Raw genomic sequence first — 15,173 nt, forward strand, 5'->3', positions numbered from 1 at the left:
GAGATCTTACTACACTAAAAACATACGATAATTATTTACATGTTCAGAGAAGAACGGGTAATGGCTATGAACTATCTTTTAAACAGTTTTCCCATATTGTACATTGACTTACAAAGTAAACACTTAATCACCTTAGAACACAAACACATTAAAATACCTTTAAATACATACATTTGCATACAATTATTAGTTAAACTTAGCAATTTCACACAAGTACTTCAACAATGGGAGGCCACGCAGCAAACATCTTCATCTCGCGATTTCTCGTCGATTACCATAATGCCAATAATCTCAGCCGATAAGTGGCAGCGGTAATCGTCCTTGATCCTTGCTATCAGTAAGGAAGTGATTACCCGCGTGGCTGCCAGGGAGCGCCTGCGCCACGTCCTTGGATGTAGATAAGAGAGTCGTGTATCGACTGTTATTAATTACCAGAGCTAGTCGTGTAGTGGGATTGCGACGGCGACATCGGCGTCATAAGTTGTGGATGTGGAGAAGTGGAAAAGCTGGGGAGATAATCAGCTGGGAAGGTAAAAATTTTGATACTTTGGACGGTTACCTCCCGCTTTCTCCGCGTCCCGCCACCTCCTTGTACCGCTACCTCCGAATTTCAGAGTGACCCCTATAATCCTCGGTTACTTCCTGCGTTAAGACTTTCCGTCCAAACCTAACCTAACTTAACCTAACCTAACCTAACCTAACCTAATCTAACCTAACCTAACCTAACCTAACCTGACCTAACCTAACCTAACCCACGGGTTAAATTTTCATTAAATCTTCTAACAACGCAGGCAGTGACGGGATTACAAGGGTCACTCAAGAATTCGGAGATGGCGGGACAGATTTGGGTTCGGAGATGGCGGAACGCGGAGATAGTGGGAGCACACGCTTTGGACAGTAGAAAACAAAGAGTAGCTATCAGGCAGCACTGTGAGAGATTCAAGGCAATGCATGAATTCGAGGATGGTATCAGGACTCAATGCTTAATGAATAACCCCGAAATGGCATGTTGGAAATTTAGTGCTGAAGTGTACGAAACGCAATGTCTTAGTTTAATGTGTCTTACTCAATGCTGCAGTCGAATGAACCCAAAGTTAAAATTCTAGAAACTTCGGAGATGTATATGTTTCCGGGAAGAAAGAGCTGATGTAGATGAAACTCAAGGTTGCTGTAGGAATGACTCGAAGCTGTCATGGAGTAGACAATTTTGACGTGTTTAAAACTCACAACTGAAATAGAAGGACTTCTATGCTTCAGTAGAAGGAACCCAACTTAGAGTTAAATTTGAAGACACTTAAAAGCGTGACGGTACATAAAACCTCAGAGATGCGATATTGAGCAACTTAGCGCTTATGTTTAATTGACTTGAGGAGCAAATTGATTGTAATCACATCATGATCGAATAAAAAAAAATTGATAGTTTCACAATTTAATAGTAAAGACGAGCTTAAGTTATGAAGTTTTAGTTTCTTGAAGAGGAACTAATTTAAGAGTACCGATTTAAAATGTGCTTTCTATTTTAGCGAATTTCCCTATAGGGAAGTAGCTATTACCGTAGGTGGCACGGTAAGACCTAGACCCGGGACCGATTTACTTTTTCATTTTGATGTCCCCAGAGGCCAAAAACACTATTCGTTCAAATTTTTATATATGTATATATATATATAGACTTATATATATATATATATATATATATATATATATACGTCCGTGAACGCGATAACTTGAGTAATTTTTGTCCGATTTTGATGAAATTTGGTTTAAAGGTGTAAAGCGGGATAAACTTGAATGAGTTCGCAAACCAGCACGATCGGACCATGGGAACGGGGCTTTACGGGGGGTTTTATGGGGTAAAAATTGGGTTTTCTCACTTTTGACCCTCAAAACACAAAATTTCCCAATTTCTCTTTAGACCTTTTTAAAGAGCTTAAAAAAATAAATAATTTAGTATGTAAAAGTATTTTTGTTCAATTATTAGTAACGGAGAAAATTAAAAAAATTGTAAATTTAAAATTCCCATGTTATTCTTATGGAGAATATTGTCAAATGTTGTAGTTTGCTTGTTTATGAATATATTTTGATCAAACTTGGCAAATTTATTTATTTTGTACTAAGCTATCAATATTTTACTCAAAAACACACTTTATAAGTTTCCTTGTAGCAGCAAACCTAGGTACTCGTTAAACCTAATGTTATTAAAATATATTTATCTGAAAATCAATTCAGACAAATGGAAATTTGCTTAGTCGGCAGGTTTGCTGCGGCGGAGGTATTTTTATGTTTAAATAGACTTCAAAGAATTTCAGGTTACAGCTCTTTCTTATTCACAAACTACTATTGTGCAAAATAATGTATTTATCTTGATCTCTTTCTTTTTCATACAACACATACCATGTTAAACCACTGTATTATATAATATCCAATATTTTAAGATGATACAGGGTTGCATTTTGAGCCAAATATCAATGAAATCCTCGCATCAGTCCATCTGGGGGGACGCTGGACATTGTACATCACATCACACCGGTACATAATTGATACCGGGGAGGGAGACACTCATCATAAATCCAGCAATCTGTCCCTCCGCACTCGGATATCCCCAATAACATGAGTGATTTACCACCACTATGAATTTTGCAGAAACTATTGTATTTTGATCACATTAGTTTCTACTGAGACAGGATTTGAAGAATCATCAGACATCAGTAGTAAATAAAATATTGGGGTGTTACAGTTAGTGTTGAATATAGTTTGAGAAAAATATATTCCAATGTTTATGTTGCATTGGAAAACGTAACAAAAAATTGAATACTTTTTGATTCTGGAATAAATATATTTTTTATTCCAGTAGAAAATCTTTAAAACACAGATTCCATTTACATTGAAAAACTACACATTTACATCAAACAATAGACTATCAATAAGCACGAGGAAATCCGCAAAAACGGACAGTAAATTAATTCCGAAAGTCTGCTTTAATTGAAGACCCGAGAGGCAACAATGGGCTCGGGTTACCGAGCGGCACGCGCGGCAAAAAGAACCCCGCGAGAATGCCATTGTGCGCCCAAAACACACCAACACCGGCTTTTAATTTCAAGAATTCCGCTAAACTCTTAAATAAAGACGGAGCGGCGGTTTAGCTAATTGACAGAGGTAAGCTGTGGCCTCGAAGCCAGTTCTTCTTGGAGAGCTGAATCCGTACTGAGCCATGAGACGTGGTCTTGGAGCCAGTTCTTCTTGGAGAGCTGTATCTGTACTGAGCCATGAGACATGGTCTTGGAGCCAGTTCTTCTTGGATAACTGTATCCGTACTGAGACATGAGACAAGGTCTTGGAGCCAGTTCTTCTTGGAGAGCTGAATCCGTACTGAGCCATGAGACGTGGTCTTGGAGCCAGTTCTTCTTGGAGAGCTGAATCCGTACTGAGACATGAGACATGGTCTTGGAGCCAGTTCTTCTTGGAGAGCTGAATCCGTACTGAGACATGAGACATGGTCTTGGAGCCAGTTCTTCTTGGAGAGCTGAATCCGTACTGAGCCATGAGACGTGGTCTTGGAGCCAGTTCTTCTTGGAGAGCTGTATGGGTACTGAGACATGAGACATGGTCTTGGAGCCAGTTCTTCTTGGATAACTGTATCCGTACTGAGACATGAGACAAGGTCTTGGAGCCAGTTCTTCTTGGAGAGCTGAATCCGTACTGAGCCATGAGACGTGGTCTTGGAGCCAGTTATTTTTGGAGAGCTGTATCCGTAATGATACAGGAGACGTGGTCTTGGAGCCAGTTCTTCTTGGATAACTGTATCCGTACTGAGACATGAGACAAGGTCTTGGAGCCAGTTCTTCTTGGAGAGCTGAATCCGTACTGAGCCATGAGACGTGGTCTTGGAGCCAGTTCTTCTTGGAGAGCTGTATGGGTAATGAGACATGAGACGTAGTCTTGGAGCCAGTTCTTTTTGGAGAGCTGTATCCGTAATGATACAGGAGACGTGGTCTTGGAGCCAGTTCTTCTTGGATAACTGTATCCGTACTGAGACATGAGACAAGGTCTTGGAGCCAGTTCTTCTTGGAGAGCTGTATCCGTACTGAGACATGAGACATGGTTTTGGAGCCAGTTCTTCTCGATATCTGTATCCGTACCGAGATATGATTCGTAGTCTTGGAGCCAGTTCTTCTTTGATATCTGTATCCGTACTGAGACATGAGACATGGTCTTGGAGCCAGTTCAGTTCTTCTTGAATATCTGTATCCGTACTGATACATGAGTCATGTAACATATTATATGATATTTATCATAGACCTACCTTTTCTCTTAAATCTACAAGAACAGGTGATTTGGAAATATGTTTCATACCTGTACAAAATTAAAACTGACGCGGCACCTACAAAAACCAGTGTCTTCATTACTTAAATCAAATCTGTATAATCAAGTATGGAGTTTTGACTGTAGTTCTTTTTACCGTACAGTATTTTTTTTCTGCATTTCATAGATGCAATAAGTTTAGTTTCAGCTAAACTCAAAAATAGTAATATGAACTAAACGACGATTCGGAAATTTTCAAAACACTAATTTTTGATACCGCAGAATGATCTCTCACTTAGTACAAATCAGCTGTGGGCTGCGTCTCAGCTGTGGAAGGGCATCTGGCGACACTATTGACAGATGTCGTGATATGTTTGCCACTGCAGGCTGTGGTCTAATATTGGGGAAACCACCCCAAAACAAGCCCCAGTGTGGGGGACAAGCCGGAACCTTTTTATAAGCCCTAACCGGGTCATTTATATCCCTGGACTGATCGCCGGCTCACTTGTTGACGAGAAACACGGCCTTTTAACTATCGAGATTGTTTTTCCGTAGTAGAGAAGGGATGGTAAGTTTCAGGAGGGCTTGATTTATCTTGTTTTTTTAGATCATAACAGAAATTCTACGGTACAACGATAAAAGGTATTAGTTTCTTCAATGGTTAAAAAACAGCATTATGAGAAACAATTGTTTTTATTTACAGTTGTTGTAATTATGGAAATAAGCCTTAAAATGCAGCAAAAATCCTTTTTCTGACAGTTTTTTATAGACTGTGGATAAATATTCCACCCTTTAGTAATCCATCACATGTTAATGCAAGTTAATGTCCGAACAGCCCAGATGACAATGAAGTTAAAAATGTTTCTCATTAATTTATGTTCAATTTTACAAGGTTTTATCAACTGTATACTTTCATTACTAACCGGGTAAGGATTGCTATTATGGATTTCTTTTAAGTATTCAAATGCAAGATTAAAAAAGAACAAGTTTGAATCTTGTTCAGAATTCATCTTTGTCATGTCACGTGACTATGTCGTCATCGCCAAATCAGCTGACTGCATTACAGAACAGCTGATTGAAGAGTTTTGACAGATTTACAACGGAGCTGTCAACACCTGAAGACGAACGACGAGATAATAGCAGACTGCAAAGCCACTACCTGACTTTAGCTGTGAATCTGCATAATATATCAGTCAATATTCATCGGAGGAATAATATTGTATAAATCACACGATAATTCTACCGATAGTTGCCCGTTTCATGGGTCATTCGAGCTAAACGTGTGATATAACTCTGCAGACCCCATCACAGCACTCGTAAACAACCATGAATTTGATGTAGCATTGATTTAATCGTGCTATAAACTTTTATATTTGCCCTCAGGTAAATACTGGGTCACTGTAAAAACCAGTAGCATGTAATGGTTGGTTAAGTAGAGTCCCTCTTGAGAGAGGGAGGTCTCTTGAATCTTCGAAGATTATTCTATGAAGTTGAGAATTTGTGTTACGATTGCCGGTTTTTGTTTTAGATTTTTGTTCAGGAGCTTTAATTTCCGAACCAATCATTTATTTCACTTCTTGCCCAAAAACAAGTGTCAAGTCTTACTTGCCAGTTTGACCTTGGTTTCCAGCTGTCATTCCTGCTTGAAGTATAACAGTTTTCGACGATCGCACACTTCATTATGTGGATCCAAACAGTGCTGAGGGTCCATTTAGAAACCTCACAACTCCATCAATTACAAACACACAGTCAGACTTCGGTCGGGAATGAAAAGGAGAGGAATCGGTCAAAGATTAACGACTCAAAGGTCAAAGATGGTGACCCCTCTAACTCAAACTGGCCTCCAATTAGAGTTATCCCCAATATGACAGGGGGAGTGTAGGAAGATAGTGGACGAACCGTGGATCTTCCTCCAATTAGAACATCTCCTGGTTCTGACGGACCTGGAGACGTAGGAAAGCGTGGGGAAGAGTTATTGGCAAGGAGTAGGCGTGTTGGCCTACATCAACAGCAAGGACGTGAGCAACACGTGCACTCACACGCGCTAACACGCACACATGAGAAGACGTCCCACCAAGCTCATCAATTTGCCCAAAACACACAGCACATAAAATATTGGCCGTTCGATTATAGTCGGGTGTTAATTTTCTTGTTTTGTCTTGTCTGAAATTACCCGGCTAGGGTGGGTGGTGGGAGGCGGCTGGGTACGCGGGATATTTATTGCTAGCATTGTGGGACTCCAGAGGGCATCTTGTTATTGTTACTTGCTAGATTCGACCATCGATACCAGGTGAATAGCACTTTATTTCAATCAGCGTGAATCAATGTGATTTGAATTATGTGTTTGGCCGTTTTGCAGTTTTCAAGTGCATTTACATTTTTTTATTATTTAATTCATGAATCAATAAGTCTTGCGGCTATATGCTTTTGAGTGCCTGTTTAATCATTTTTTAGATTCTTTGGTACCCTCACTGTATCTCCTGCGAAAGAATCTTGATTCAAGCAAGAGAAAGGATTCTTTAATCCTGTTTATTATAACACTGATGCTATCTGGAGCACAATAATCGCTTGCAATAAGATTGAAACATTCATTTAGCATAAAAGAAAAGTCACGAAGTTATGGGCAACGTAGGGTCATGAACTCCAACGCAGTCAACACTGAGTAAAACTATCCAAGGGTCCTGTGTATTGGAGCTGGATGTATTTGAGACAGCTTGAAATTATTTAGAATCCAGTAAACATTTTATACGAAACCAAAATATAATAAATAAATAGTAGGATCCAACAGTACTTTCATTTTAATGTCTAATTGAGCTAGTCAAACACCATCAACCATCAGGGGATAGCTACATGGACTATCAACTAATACAACATATCTGCAGCCAATCCGGGTATCCGGCACGTCTTGACTCATTAATGCAAACAAGTAGAGTGGGAGCAACTATGTTATTGCATTTCAATCTGAACCAGACAATTGAACCAGTTCTACATGATAAGTGTATTTGCGGAGACGGGAGGAAATGTTTGTTCAACACCGGGCAAAAAGGTGGCCACGAACGTCCAGGTTCCGAGAAACAGTTCCGTAAAAGGCTTCAGTCCGTCTCGTCGTCTCAATAATTTATCGCGATTTTCGGATACAATAACTCCTCCCCGCGCTCTCATTGGCTCATTGTTTCCCGTGTTTTTCTTTTCTACCGAGAGAATGTGCTCTGAATTTAAGCAGGGTTGGTGCCTCACAGGACGATGTCTGGCCGTCTCTGCCGCACAAGGAGAAACTCAGACTTTGAGGAATGTGATCGTTAGTTTGTTATCGTTCAAAACCATCTTCAAACCCTACACCTTTTGTGCTGTAAATTTTAAAGAGCAAGAAAAATGGTTTCGTCAGTATGTTGGGAGCATTTTGTGGTAGTTAAATCTTTAGATAATGTAGCACTTATTTAGAAAAATCCTGGTCTTCGTCAGCCATCTTGTGATTAGGATAAGTTCTTTGATTTTGGGGGGTCAAGACTTTGAAGAGAAATTTAGTTCTTAAATTCCATTCCAAAGATAAAACACTGCACCTTTTTGCAAAGAGACTTAGTTGTTGGTGCATTGGCTGATGTTGGAAACAAACGTATAAAACAAGTGGTACCTTGAAAGAGCTTTTACAAATTCTTTTGACAACAATTGTTTTCTTGTCAAACAGGGTGAATTTCGTGGGCAACGTTGGGTCATAGGCTCCAACTGCGTCAAGGGTGAGGAAAATTATCAACATAAAGTCACGCTCAGATAATAACTAGACCAGAGTTTGGACAGTTCCTTACCAAAATATTTTTAAATTAATTTGGCATTCAAAATCGCTAAATGAAACGATCCCAATTTCAAAAGATTTGTGCGTTTACGTTCGTCTCACCTCAAGGCGTCAAGACTTCATCATGTTGAAAACATAGAAATATTTTCAAAACATTTCCAAAACAATTCAACTACAATGGCTTTCTTCTCGTGCAATGAGAGAAGAATGGTCCTGGAAAAAATAATGGTGACCCACCCACGTCGGTCCGAATAATTCAGCCGTTTGCAAATTGTTGCTCACGACCAGGACCTTTCACTTCCTGTGGAAGAATCGTCGTGTCCTGCGGAGGCGTTGAGGCCTCACTCACTGGGAAAAGAAATCTAGGAAAATCAAAGATATCATCTGGGGTATCAGGTATTGTGAAGGTGGAATTGCATATACTGGAGAAAATCTGAAAACCCAGAGATGACCTAGTATGAGGTGTTGGTAGATGTTGAAGTTCTGTATCACTTTTGGAAAATCCCTTAAAACTCAAGCGTATTTAGTATAAGTCGTCTTTGGAAGGTGTAGAAGTAGCACACAATGGATGGAAACCCTACAAATCTAATCTAGTCAAATTAAGGATAGCCACAGGAAATTTATAATGTAATGAAAGAAATAAAGAACCTTGTGGAGACGGAAGAGTATTTATATTTTGTAAAATAAATAAAAGCCAGAGACGAAAGGCCTATCATACCACCTCATTTCATGTAGATATATTCGTTAGGGAATTCCTACTGACCGTCTAAACTCAAGAAAATCAAGAAAAAATTTATACATTTTGTAGGATCAACGCATTTGCATGATTCTTCTTCATTTGAGAAGATTCTTCCGAAAGGAACTATCCCTTTGGAAAAGGAATACAGAATCTTTAAGTTTATTTCTTTAAAAGATCAAGCTACATGAAAAGCTAAGTACGGAATATTCTTCAGAAGACAGTAAATATATCCCAGAAAAATTGCTATCATGAGGTGTAGTATAATTTCAAAGTATAGTAGAGATCACCATGAACTTGTATCTTGACGAAAAACTAAATCTTGGAAAATTGTTGGTGAATCGATTGAAAAATCATGTTTCAAATGTACTATTTTATACTTTTGCCTAAACCAACAATAAGTTACTAGTAAATACAACTTGTAACCTCAATTAATGTTAAATTTGTTCTATATACCATACCTGTGGCATGATACCTTTATAGGTACAAATCAAACCCCATTTTTTTATCTAATGATTCTCCTACAACTCTGAAGTCCAGGAACACTAGAGAGTGGAATGCTGACTCCACAGTCCAGGGTTGAATTGCAGATTACTTCACATCGCACCCCTTCACAGTTCCCCAGACGTCAATATTATTTTATTTCTCAAATAAAACTTCCTATTTGCCTTCTCGATCAACCTAAATCGAAACTTTGGTTGTGGAAGCGTTGCGAATATTTCCCAAACAGGATTATTTCAAGTGAAACCACGACACACGATTTTTGTCACATAAACATATTTGTTACAATATGTTTGGACTTTATTTTATTATTCTTGTGTTTTTATCACATTTGGCATTTTTCGCGTTCGGGAAGAGTCCCCCTAACATTGACCTTTTGCTTCAAATTATAAATGTATTCGATTTGAGAAATTAATGTAACATATTTTGCTATAACTGAAAATTTCAGCTTCCGTTTCCACATGATGTAGGCAATAGTACTTGGATGATCAAACACTGTATTGCAAAACAACTAATGAGACTATTAAGTAAATATCATACATTTTCTTCTAGACACCATCGAAAGTCAAATTAAAATTTATACGCCTCCGTTGCAAATCAAAATATAAGCGTCGATCACTTACATTGTCCGTTTAGCCTTATTTTTCACAAACATCAAGTTTTTCAATCGATTCAACAGGAAAATAAGTTGCTTTTTACATTTTATCCAACGTTCATATTTTATTTCGAAATAGTTATGTATATTTTTTTCTACAACATGTTCTGTACGGAGACTCATCAAGTAATTGTTTATTTATTTACATGCAACCTCTGAACCTTCAGTGAAAGTACGGCACATCTATCATAGGAACCAGTCCAAGGCTCGGTCGCCCACCGGTAGCGGACTAATTTATAGGTCTACTCCAGTGGTCGACGTCTCCATCGTCCCGCGCCTAACGAGGCACCGGACACCCGGGAACACGAGGTGCGCGTCCAAGAGGCACCAGTGGGTGTGGGAAACTACTGCAAGTACCGCGGGAGTAAAGTCTTCAGTTAAGATCTGCAATGCAGAATAATGTGGAATGTAGTGGTAGTGCTAAAATCTTTGAGGCTCATGCAGCTAACACTGTGTTGCAATGAGTAAAGCATAGGATCTTGTTGTGTTTTCTATGCCAATGACGTTTTTTACATTTTGAAAGGGAACGGTCCAAACCCTGGTCTTGTTTTTATCTTTTTTCAATTCAATTCAAACAATTTTATTCATGCAATTTTTAAATTAAATACATAATCCCATGTGCCATGCAAAGCACGCGCGGGATGAAAAACACATTTTTATTACTGTAATACATTTCATTTTCTGGCAGCAAACAGTTCATTTTTTTCTTCTTTGTCACTTTACAGAAAAGTGAGTAGACATTTCCTATTGCAACAGTTTTGCAACCTTTTGTTGATAGAGTCATTAGTTAATAGCCCGATGATGGCATCTGGGTCTGGAATTGATCTTACTGGGAATCGAACCAGCGACCTTCGGCTTGTAAGTTTTCTTAAGTTTTGTTTAAGATATTAGGGTGTGGTAGGTCTACAATACATATAGTGTATATTTATATTGTGAAGTGTTTATATCGATCTTGAATTACGTTCAGCTATGTAACAATACCATGACTTAGAGGGAGTAAGCCTTTAGTTGTAGGATCCTATTTTTAAAAGTAATACTCGACTGAAACCACACAATCCGAGGATTCGAGCTATATATGATTCTAATGTATAGGGTTACAATATCGTATGAAATTAACCAATTATCTTTGACTATTAATACAACTTCAGTACCCAATAGTCAATACTTTTATATAAAATTGGGTGTTTATCTTCCATCTTACAAAATACCGGACCAAACTTTGTGCATCGTACCAAAATTCAGAATTTTACTAAATTACTATAAAATAAAAACAGCTATTACTTATGATATATGAGATATTTTCTATGAAGTCTAACTTCATCTCAGCGGGTGCACACTGTTTCAATGGTACTACAATAAAAAATAAAAAAAGATAATGCACATTTCCCTGTAAAGAATTAATTTTTTAATTTAAAACCACATATAAGTCGAAAGGTCCAGACGTCATGTTCTGGCTGCGACATCTAGCGACAAGATCCTGCGACAAGTCTGCCGCGGGCCATGTCGCAACAGCCACATCATAACTTCCCACGTAAATAGCGAAGAACTAGTTTTGCCGGCGTGTTCACTTCTTATGCAATTTGCTCAAGCTTGCGTGCGCGCGTGCATCTGTCCGAGGAAAAAGTCATAACTCCATGAAAAGAGAACAAACACTTCCGGTCGTTAGGATTGTTGTAGAGGTATTGATTTGTGGATATCTTTTAATGTCATATGTTTCATGAATAATTATACAATTTTTACCATAAAAATAAAGCTTGAATAGATGATATTTTTTCATTTACAGCTGGATATTAAGGTTACATAATATAACATGGTTATTCATCCGCAACAATATAATACGACTTAAATTATCAAATCAGTTAGTAACATCACAAACCATAACAATAGCAGTGACAACAAAAAAATAACCAAAAATAATAACTAGCAAAAACACAAAAATATTCAATTTAGTCTACATTAAATCATGAGAGAATGTTTAAAATTTTGAATGTTTGTGATTTGGCAGGCCATATTACATAAACTGGAAGAAACCCAAGTACAGTGCTGGCCAAATTATTAGACTAAACTCATTTTTATAGTTATTTGGTTTTTTTTTCAGCCAAAAAACTATTTTATTACTGGTTAAAGTACATATTCTTATTTGTGTGTTATTTTTAAATATTATAAGCTAAAAATTCTGTTTTTTTATTTTCACAGGTGGTAGCCCTGAATTATTTCTTTATTTTTGCTGTTTTTACACCAAAGGCAGGGGTGCCAACTGCAAAATTAAATAATGAAGTTTTCAGCTTATACTATACTTAAGTAACATACAAAAGACATTTTATACTTAAATAGGCAATACAATAATTTTTTATGCAATTTTTATGTACGAAAAATATAAAAAAAAACACGAAAAAAATGCATTAGTCTAATAATTTGGCCAGCACTGTATATTTACCAAACAAAGAACAATAAACTTTAATTAAATCTTGAAACAAATCCTAAATACAACAAAATATTCAAAAAATAAAAAAAAAAAACATCGATTGTATTTACATGCACGGTAGGGCGAATTCGATGATGCAACTGTTATCATATTTCGACTGAAAATTTACATCACATAATATTGTAAAAATATTCAAAAACTATTGGCTGGTCTTACCCTTTACCAACTTTAATAAATTACCATTATCTCATTGATCATCGATGATCCGTCTTCAATCCTAGATGACAACAATACCAGTGCAACAGTTGTTCTGTATTTATAGCCAGTGTTGCCATCCTTTTTCACACCAGGTGAGACTGTCTTTATTTTGTGTTTTAGGGAAGACAATCTGGAGTAATGAAAAGTGGGAGACTTTTGTAAAAGTGTAAAAATGGATTCAAGCAACTATATCTAGCGTTGGAAAATCCAAATTGTTTCCGCCGCACTCTGCGTGCACTTAATCATCTTCCCTGCCCGTATATTCAATCATATCTCAGTTATGATCAGCCAATCTGTCCTGGTGATATACTCCCCCGGTTGCGGCAACTCTGTACAGAGTACACCACGTGTGATATTGTACTACCAAGCTGTATTTATGGCTCTTGCTCTGGATTGATGGCTTCCACTGTGACAGAAGGGCTGTTCCTGACATTGTCTGTTTACTTCCATTCGCGTTTGTCCTTATTTATTAACGTCTAGCCTTATCTGACCTTGAAGTACCCAGTAGAGAAGTGTTGGGAGTTTTAAATGTTGTGGATTCTATTTGGAAATATCTTATGTGATGTTTAGGATCTATAAACCGAACCGACGCAGTGTGCTTACCAAAGTGTAATGGTTGACAAATAAACAATTAAAAGTGGATGGAAAACAAGGGTTTTTGTTGATTGTACAGTTATAACAAAATTTGAGATGGCAAAATGGACTAACAAAATAAAGGGATAATGAAAGTATTTAAAATTCTTAAAACTCTTATAAATTCTTAAAAACCCTTTAGAATTGTTAAAATCATACTGTGGTCATCAGCAGTATACGATTGTGAGGCAACAAATACGCTTTTCAATCTAAAAACGAAGATAACATATTATACCAACAAAACAGAAAATAAAATAAAGAAATACAAATTGAAAACTCTACGATATGGCTTGGCTCGAACTAAACAAAATTCTTATTTCAAGGATCGGCCAGAGGGTCTAGTGATTCTAAGCATTAACATCCATCTAGCTCAGCAAGGCTCGAAAGGTTGCTAGCAGAAATGATTTTAAGCCCGTGCTTGTCAAGTGAGATAGTCACCTAAGTTAACAAAATGTGAAATAAGGCACTAAGCGACTAAGGTTTTCAATAGAACCAAAGTTATCCGGCATAGCCTCCATGCGAAAGCAATAGTTGTCAAATTCGTGCCCACCGGTGCAAAACAGCTGGCCCTAACAGAGAATATTACAACCTATGCACGAATAAATTTTAGTCTCACCATACAAGAAACTGCAGTGTTAAACCAGCTGACATTCATGTGTGTGACACCCTCTATCGCTTACCTAATGTTATGGAGCCTACTAAACTGATTCTTTTAACACTGTCTATAATCCTCGCTTACACTACAAGCTCACACCAGCTATTTTATAAGCTTCCTGCTTCACAAGAGACTATTACCTGTATGAAGCCCATGTGGAGAAATCTCTACCCACGTTAAACTCAATATCCGCATTATTGTATGACCTAGCGTAGGAGCAGATTCGCACTATCGAGGAATGTCATCTAGGTGATATTCCCGCATGCGGGAACCTGTGAGAAACATCGCCACAAACGGACAAACAGAAGTCGCAGAGATACGGGCGCTACACGAGATAGGGGTTGTCCTGGTGTCTTGGAATGGAAAATATCACCTGATTGTACAGGAGGGTCAGATTAGAAGGGACAAATCGAAGACATCTTCCGGAATAATTTCTGAATGTATCATGACATATAGTTGAGTACTTGAGGAGATTATGACATTTTTCTGAAGCTCCAGAAGGATAATGATGATTCTAATTATGATTCAACCTTGAAAACTGTTCAAAATCTTTTATGTCCTGAATACGAAACTTTATTCAAAACAGTAGTGGCAATCCCGTTAGAAAAATTAAATTTTGAATACAAACACTCTTGACATTTTCAAATGACCATTTTGTACGTTCCTGTGTCTTTGTTGGATTTACCTTCCACTGTACCTAGATAAATATTTCTGAACATCTTCTAAGTTCCTAGAGTAGTTCTACTCCTCCTAAAGAGGAACGCAAAAAAAATATGTAAATATCATCCATTTCCCTTTTAAATATAAACCACTTGAAAATATCAATCCGAACAAATAAGGAAACGTCACTTTTTAGCTAAGGAAAACCTTTAACCTACACAAATGATTCCTTAAACTACTCGTAAACAATGAGTTTCAACAAGGAGCAACCACGATGACTAAACAGATCGCTGATCACGTCCCCAACGAGATTATATCGCTAACAGGCAGCGGTGGAGAAATTAATATCAATCAACCCCACCTGTTCAGGATCATGCAGCGTGAAAAGCCAATAAGGGGACACTTAAGCAACCATTATGGGTCAAATTGGAGTTAACCCTGCAAGGTGCAGCCCGAAACAATCAATTCTGCCCCATTGCTCTAGCCAGCTGCTCGCTATTAATAAAGATAATTAAACCCTCCCCCACGGTGTTCTTTATTGGTGTTCCAGTCGAAAAAACG

The sequence above is a fragment of the Macrosteles quadrilineatus genome, unplaced genomic scaffold, assembly GCF_028750875.1.
Source record: "Macrosteles quadrilineatus isolate MER2022 unplaced genomic scaffold, UCM_ALF_1.0 Scaffold_2__2_contigs__length_208266976, whole genome shotgun sequence".
In the NCBI taxonomy this organism is placed as follows: domain Eukaryota; kingdom Metazoa; phylum Arthropoda; class Insecta; order Hemiptera; family Cicadellidae; genus Macrosteles; species Macrosteles quadrilineatus.